The sequence below is a fragment of the Pelodiscus sinensis genome, chromosome 31, assembly GCF_049634645.1.
Source record: "Pelodiscus sinensis isolate JC-2024 chromosome 31, ASM4963464v1, whole genome shotgun sequence".
Classification (NCBI taxonomy): Eukaryota; Metazoa; Chordata; order Testudines; family Trionychidae; genus Pelodiscus; species Pelodiscus sinensis.
Genome location: NC_134741.1, coordinates 13,192,940 through 13,201,421, shown reverse-complemented (window position 1 = coordinate 13,201,421; position 8,482 = coordinate 13,192,940).

Sequence of the window (8,482 nt, the reverse complement as noted above, 5' to 3'; positions counted from 1 at the left end):
TTCTGTCGACAGAAGGCGTTATTGCATCTAAACTGTCCTTTGCATCCACACTGCCATGGGACAGAATAGGGACAGAATTCTGTAGCTGGGGACGGGAGTGGGGACAGGAATGAGGACAGAATTCTGTGGCTGGGGACAGGGGAGTAGTGACAGAGTTCGGGGAGTGGGAACCAGGGAGTGGGGAGAGAGTTCGGGGAGTGTGGACAGAGTTCTGTAGCTGAGGAGTGGGGGCTGGGGAGCTGGGTGCCAGTGGAGACAGACTGAATGTAGTCTAGACGCACTTTGTCGACAGAAGCTTTGTCGACAGTATCTGTTGACAAAACTTCTGTCGACAAAAGCCTGTAGTCTAGACATACCCCAAGAGAAGTGCTTTTGTGCAAGAGCACCCCTGACACTGTGGAAAGCTCAGTGGCCATTTCCTGCGCAGGAAAGCTCTAATGGCCATTTTAACTATAGGGCTTTCTTGAGCAAGAAACCCCTGTTGCCTGTCCGCACTGCCTCCTTGTGGACGAGTTCTTGCGCAAGAGGGCTTATTCCTCATGGGGAGAGGAATAACTCTTGTGCAAGAATCCCTGTTTTCTGATGCTGTACTGTAAATTTACTTGCGCAAGAACATGCCTGCAGTATAGACGCTCCACAAGTTTTTGTGCAAGAACAGCTGCTCTTCTGCAAAAAGCCTGCAGTGTAGACATAGCCCTGCATTGTAGACACAGTCTGAGAGAGACAAGGAAAGGAAGTGGCCAGAGCCTCCCCCCAGCAGGGTAGTCCTCAACAGGCTGGATGTGTCTACACAGCACCCTCAGCTCAAAGTAAGGTCTGCAATGTGAGTGGGCTGCCCAGGACCCCAGGGGAAGGTCTGGGGGGAGTTTCCAAGGCAACAACAACAACAAAGTTTCATAATCTATACTCATGTGACTGTGATTTATTCCTCCACTAACAAGTATCTCTGAAGGGATGGGAAATGCAGGGCCCAGGTTCAGAGAGCCGGGTCACAGTTTCCTGCCTGAGAGTCTCAGTCCTGGCTGAAGCCTGGGTACAGAGAGAAGAGGCCAATGCAAACAGCCCCATGGCAGCTGGAGAGTCAGTACATGGGTGGGTGGAGCAGGGAGCTGGGGGCAGAGTTGAGCTCTAACTCACTAGGGGTCATCCTATAGCTCAAAATAAGCAATGCAATTGTGTAGCTTATTTAACGTCTATTTTGAAATAGCTTATTTTGTAATTTGGGGCTGGCTACACAGCACTTATTTCAAAATAAATCGCTATTCTGAAACATCCCTCCCTCCTTGTGCCATAAGGTTTACATGGACATCAGAATAGCAAGCCCGTTATGGTTTGAAATAAGGGGCTTGCTCTTAAAATGTGTCTGTGTGATATGAGCACCACATGCTAAACTTCTGAGCTAGCTGGCCCACGGGTGTCAGTCTCACAAGTGGCCCTTTCAGAAAGGAGCCTCGGGCAGCTGCAGGGATATTGTGGGCTCTGGAACAAGATGGATTAGGCAGGAGCTCATCTTGCAGGCACAGGAATTAACTCAAGTGGTAGAATGCTTGCTTAGCATGCAAGAGGCAGTGGGATTCATGCTCACTTTCTCATACTGCAATTCAGTTCTCAGCCCTTATTTTCACTGGTGGGGGCTCAGTGGCCCCCTTCCTCTTCTTACCTGCTTTCCCAAAAGAGACAGACCTGGCTCCCCTTTATTTTCCCCCAGCAATTGTCATGCTGAAAAGCAGAGTGTGGAAATATTACACTCAACACTCTGTCAGGCTCTGTGGTGCAATGGAAAGCATGTTAGCCTGCTAAACTGTGGTGGCTAATGTGAGTGTAGCTAAACATTCAGAAGTTGCGGGTTCAACTCCAACCAGAGTCAGTTTAGCTGCTTTCTCATTTCAAGGGCACAGCTTTCACAGAATAGGCAATCCTTAGGCTGATACTGGGGTGGGCTTGAGTCCAGGCAGACCCCAGTGCGGGTGGAGGGAAGGGGTGTTTCTTGGGAGTGGGGGTTGTTTTGAAAGGCTGCAGGTGCCTTTAAACTGTTTTGTCCCTCCCTGTCTCCTACTAGTGCTAAGCAACACTCAGGCTATGTCTACACTACACTGTTCTTCTGGAAAAAGCTACGCAAATTTCAAAACCCAATTTGTGTAGCTTTTTCTTCTGCTTTTTTTGGAAAAGGCTTTTCTGACATTTGACCTGTGTACACTGGGCCAAATGTTGGGCACAAACCCTTTTTAAGAACAGTCCTCCTTTCTCATAAAATGTGGTTCAGAGGGATGCCGAAAAAGCACATCTGCTCTTCCAAAAAAAGCTTTTGGCAGAGCAGATGTGCTCTCTGGACTAAAGGGTTGTCTCTCGAGTGCAGAGAGAGCCCTGATGTAGCATCTTATTTCAAGTTTAGGGTGCAGCGTAGACAGAGAGGTGACAGATGATATGCAATTTGAGTTATGGAAGTCGTCATTTTGACCTTATTTCAAAAACACTTTGGTGTCTATGCAGCACCAAATATTAAAATAACCTGCTATTCCGAAATGTCCCTTCCTCCTCATGGAATGAGGTTTACAGAGATGTTGGACTAGCGAGTCCATTGTATTTCAAAATAAGGGGGCACTGTTAACACATAGGATGGCTAGTACAGGTGTCGCTGTACCCCGCTGCAGCATCAAGGTCGCCTTACAGGCCCACAGCAGGGAGCACGTTTGATGCTAAATTTTCAGTTTTTTTGCTCTTGGGATGCTTTGTTGCTGTCTGCAGCCATGCATAGGCCTGACCCTGCATTGCCAAGGCCCCTCACAGACTGTCAGATAAGAAAGGGGGCTGCAGGAAGCACAAATTACTCTCTGGGGAGCCTGCAGGAAAGGAAGATGGAGTGTGAGGGGTTTGCAGCACCCAGCCCAGCCACCCCACTGAGATCTGAACTCAGATTGCACTAGTCAGAATCCAGAGTGCTGCCCCTTACACCATGGGACCAGTCACTGTTACCTCAGCTAGGTGAAGCTGGAGTCCTGGCCCAGGCCCACTGGGCTCAGCTTTGATTGTTTTCCTTCCACCTAGCGCCCCCTTCTCCTGGGCTACAGACAGCCCCACCCCACAGGTTTTGGCAGAACAAGGTGGGGCTCTGTTCACTCCACTGAGGTGCTGAGGTTCTGTCCTGCCCCTTCAGTTTGGCTTTCCTGCTCTGCCCATTCCTGCCTCGGGACCTCCTTGGGCAAGTCACATAAGGGGGACAGCAGGAAGAGCCGGCTCAATACACCAGCCTCCCAGGTCAGGGGAGGCCAAGTCACAAGCCTCCAGCAGCTGCCTGGCCTGATTCATTTTGCTTCCTAGGCTGGCACCAAGGGGCATTGTCAGCTGATGTCACTCCCCTCTGTCATATGGGAGTTGGGCTCATCCCAGGCACAGGCTGGTCAGCAGTAGCTGCACTTATCTGGACACCCAGGGGAGCAGCAATAAGGGAAGATATTGTGTTTCTGTCTGGCTTTGAAACAGGGACTTTTTGCATGTAAGGCAAATGTGATAACCACTACACCACAGAAACCCACTTTGGGTAGGGGGCACGGGGACTTGGATGACTATTCTGTTACTAGCTCTTTCTAACACCCAAGGGGAATGCACCTTGTGAACACTCCACCTCTTGTTCTCATGGAAGTGACTAACCCGAGCTACCAGCTCCTCATTTCCTCACTAGCCCCATGATATTTGTAGCTCAAAGGTGGAGCTGCTGTGGAAGGAGGTGAAGCTACAGAAGCTGACAGGGGACAATCAGCTGGTGGAGGGTTATTTTTTCTCCTCCCTGGGCTGATGTAAATAGAACTGAGAAGAAAATCCTCTTCCCTTCTCCTTGGAAGATAGAAATTGCAGTTTGTTCTCTCTTGGGCTCTACTAAAGCTGGACCCCAGGACTAGACTTTTTCTTTCTAAAACCCTGGTGAAAGGTGAGATCTAGTTTCTTGTAGATTGAGAATATGAGTTAAAGAAGGGTCTTATCCAGCATGGGGCTTAAACCCATGACCCTGACATGAAGAGTCTCATACACTACCAACTGAGCTAGCCAAACTGTGCATAATAGTGCTCCTATCATAGAGTATCCGGAGCCAAGTGTTCTCAACTGTGTCAAAGCAAAGACTTCAATTAGTTTACGCGGTTAATAAAAGCAAAGTGAGTCAAACGTGGTCACAGCAAAGTCAGGCCCAGTAAGGCTGCTTAATACAATCGATCCTAGTATCTTTATACCCTTGACCAAACAGCCTGATGTCAGGGCATCCAATTACAGAAATCATCAATTAAGCTAGGAAAATAAAGCCTTATCAACAAGATGGCGGACAGGTACGAGGGAGTACCTCTCCTGTCTAAACCAACCCAATTAACACATTCCAATAGCACATCTGTCTTGGCCTGGCACATGGCGTGATAGAAAGTTCACTCTGGTCTACGTGCAAAGGCAAAAAGCTGAAATGGTTTCTGTTATACAAGATGGCTTCTAGCTAAACATAAAATGGTTTCTACAGCTTCTACAACTCCCCCCTTTTAGCCTTTTAAAGGCTAACCATGAAACCATTTTACATCTCCATTTCCATTAAAGTATTTATATACATTTCTTGTTCCTTTCTCTGCTCATCATATTTTAACATCATAACTTCCACATTCCCTTTAGTAAGGGTCTGTCCCTTGTTTTCCAGAATACAAGAAATACAGCATTTGATTAGCAAGAAACAAAAATAAGCACAAAAGAATATAGCCAATACTAAAACTATATATTGCAAAATCCAAGTTTCCACATGTCCAAACCAGCCTCCCAACCAATCCCAGAGGGTCCAGTCTTCCCCCTGCCTTAGGCGTTCCACAGTTCTTTCAATCTCTGAGGCATCTTCCTCCACTTCCTTGCTGGTGTCAGTAATATACACACAGCATTCCTTTCCCACTAAGGCACAAACCCTGCCCTTACTAGCTACGACATAGTCTAGGGCCATCCGGTTCTGGAGAACCATTTGTCTTACTTCTCCTAGTTCCATATTAATGGCACGGAGAGCTTTGGTTGTGGCATTAGCTACTTTCTCAAAAGCTACTTCCAGCCTCCGAATTTCTCTTATTGCATAGGCCACACCCAATCCTGGGAACGCAATTCCCCAAAACCGCTGTGTTTCTGTTATCTCTCGGTAGTTTCAGATTCTACTACCAGGAAGATGGTTAGTGATTCGAATGGCTGGGAAGGCTGCTCCAATGTAGCAGATTCCACTCCAACCCTTGGGCAGTGTTTTGTATGCTCAGCGACCACATATAAAGTAATGGCCAACCTTTGCTGTTAAGGTCTTTTGGCATTGGGGCTTCATCATCCATTGCAAATAGTACCCATTTATTCCAAAGTCATAAGGGCCTTTGTTATTTTCCCAGGTGTTGTTTCTGTTCCATACAGGATAATATTTACCTCACACCTGCTTTTTCCCCACTCGGGCCCCTGAACCATTACATGTCCAGCAGTATTCTCCAACTGGTGTCAGAGCTAGGCGGATAAACCCTGGGCTAGTAAACCCTTTATCCTGCCAGGTATCATTTGGCTTTAGATCACTAAACAATGGGCCATTCATTTGAGTGTTGTTCAGTGGGACTGGAATCATTGGGATGCCTCCTTCTGAATGTACAGGACTGTGAGCACATATCCAGCAACCTGTGGAATTAAATTCTTGGGAAACTTGGTTCATTAAAAGCATAAACACATTTGAACCATATAGTTTATAACTACTAGGTATTAAAATCAAGACTAAGCATAAGCTCAACATGAATTGTTTGTCCAGCCTCATGCTGGCTGTTCTTCAGGACTTCGTAGATTGCTTCACCTATCGCTGGCAGGTCCTTCTGGGCCGCAGCTAGTACCTTGGCCTCGGTCTTTCAGGATCATCTGCTTCTGGGCCTGGATTGCCAGTACCAAGCCTGCGCTGATCCTTGTCTACTTCTGGACCTGGGTTTCTGGTACCAGGTCTGCGGTGATCCCCATCTGCTTCTGGACCCGGGTCTCCGGTACCAGGTCTGTGGTGCTCCTTGTTAGGGTCAACCTCTGTATGGGCTGGAACGGGTTTGCAGTGGGACGCGTGAATCGGGATTCAAAGTGTCACAGCGAATTACAGAGACATTGGGAGAAGCAAAGAGAAGCCGTTCATATTTAACAAGACGGGCATTAGAAAGGTGCTGGGTTTTCCCTTTTAAAAGTAATGCTGACACCGAATGAGGGACAGCCAGTGTTAAAGGAGATTGTAAAACCAAAGGTTCTGCTTGCTCTAAAATCCGTGCTGCCACCGTAAGGGCACAGAGGCACAGTGGAAATGAGGCCGCAACGGGGTCAAGATAAGTGCTGTAATAAGCAAGAGGGCAATATTTATCATCATGTTTCTGCACCAGTACACCCAAAGCACATCCCTCTTTTTCATGACAGAACAAAGTGAAATGACGGGAATAATCGGATAAGCCCAGAGCTGGAGCAGAAGCTAGTGCCTGTTTCAGAGACAAGAATGCAGTGTTTTGCTGAGATCCCCATGGTATAGGAGAAGGGGTTGCGTTATGGGTGAGCTCCTGGAGTGGTTTGGCTAGCTGAGAAAAGTTAGGAATCCATTGTCTGCAGTAGCCAGCCATACTGAGGAAAGAGCGGACTTGGGAAGGGGTAGTGGGCTTATGGGCAGAAAGGATTGCCTGGATTCTATCAGCAGAGAGGTGACGGCTCCCTGCCGAGAGGTCATGGCCTAAATACCGAACCGTGGGCTTGCAGAGCTGAAGTTTTTGTTTAGACACTTTATGACCCTTATTAGCTAAAGCAGTGAGAAGTACAACAGAATCTGATCTGCAGGTCTCAAGGGAAGTGCTACAAAGAAGCAAATCGTCTACATATTGAATAAGAGTAGAGCCAGAAGGGAATGTAATGTCAGAGATCCTTCCGTAGAATTTGTGAAAAGTAGGTGGGAGAATCTTTAAACCCTTGTGGCAGAACAGTCCAATAGTATTGCTGTCCTTTATAAGTAAAAGCAGTAAGATATTGGCAGTCAGGGTGGAGGGGAACACTGAAAAAGGCGGAGGAGAGATCAACGACGGTAAAATGGGTGGAATCAGGTGGGATAGAGGAGAGAATAGTGGTCGGGTTAGGCACAACAGAAAATTGAGAAATAACAATAGTGTTGATAGTTCGAAGGTCCTGGACAAAACAATAGGTGTCCCTTCCAGGTTTCTTTATAGGCAGTATAGGAGTGTTACATTCACTTGTACAACGAATAAGAACACCTTGTGCCAAGAGGTCAGAAATAACAGGCTGAATCCCTGCCTCAGCTGCAGGATTCAGTGGGTATTGGGTAATGCGGGGCAGATGCTTAGTTTTGTCAACAGAAATGTAAACGGGATCCACTGATATCCTGCCCACTTTGTTTGGGGTGATGGCCCACAAACAGTTGGGGACCTGGGACAAAAGATCAGCATCCGAATCAGGAATTAAGGGAAATAGTACAGTGTCAGGACCCTGCAGTAGGTCCTCTACTTCCTGTCGGGTCTGTGCAGGCACTTCAAGATAAACCACCTCTGGAGTACAGAAAATAGTGCAACGCAATCTGCACAATAAATCCCTACCTAATAGATTCACAGGGGAAGTAGGACTTAGAAGAAAGGAATGATGCTCTGAAATAGGTCCTAGTACAAGAGGCACAGGTTTAGAAACATGGTGGGGCACAACTTGATTAGAAATACCAACTGCATTAACAACCTGGTTAGAAATGGAAATAGAAAAAGAAGACGCTTTGAGGGTGGACCTGCTAACACCTGTGTCCACTAAAACCTGGGTGTTTTGTCCAGCAACCTGGCAAGTGAGGGTGCCATCAGAATTTAGGGGAATAAGCGGAGATAAAAGGGTGAAGTTGCAATCCTTCTCTGGGCACCCCTATTGACTCTCAGCCGTCGCTAAAGTAAACTGACCCTGTGGGGGTCTGAAAGCTACAGGCTCTGGCTGCCTGGGGCGGTTCGGGCACTGACTTTTCCAGTGTCCTGGCTGTTTGCAATAGTGACAAGTATTTGCATTTGTCACTGTCCTGGGGTTGCCACGGCCGGCAGAATTTCCAGACCAGGGTGAGACTGTTGTTCTATGGGATGCCCCCGACCCCTGCCTGTTTTAATAGGTAGTGATTGCAGAACCATAAGCTTAGGTTCTTTGTCCTGCTTAGCTTTTATGCACTGTCTGCAGTGGTTTGCCACTGTCAGAAGTTCCTCTAAGGATTTAGTTTCCCAGCCAATGGTTATGTGTTTTAACTAGGTCTGGATAGCCGGATCCAGTCCAGTAACAAAAGCGGCACTCAGCGCCTGCTTAGCAGTGTCAGCTGGGTTTTCAATACCAGAATGCCTTTCAAACACTTTAGTAAGCCTTTCCAAATAGGCACCTGGTGATTCATTTTCTTCCTGCTTGCAGGTGTTAATTTTAACCCAATTCGGACGTTTGGGAAAGACTTGAAGGATGCTATCAAGCAGTC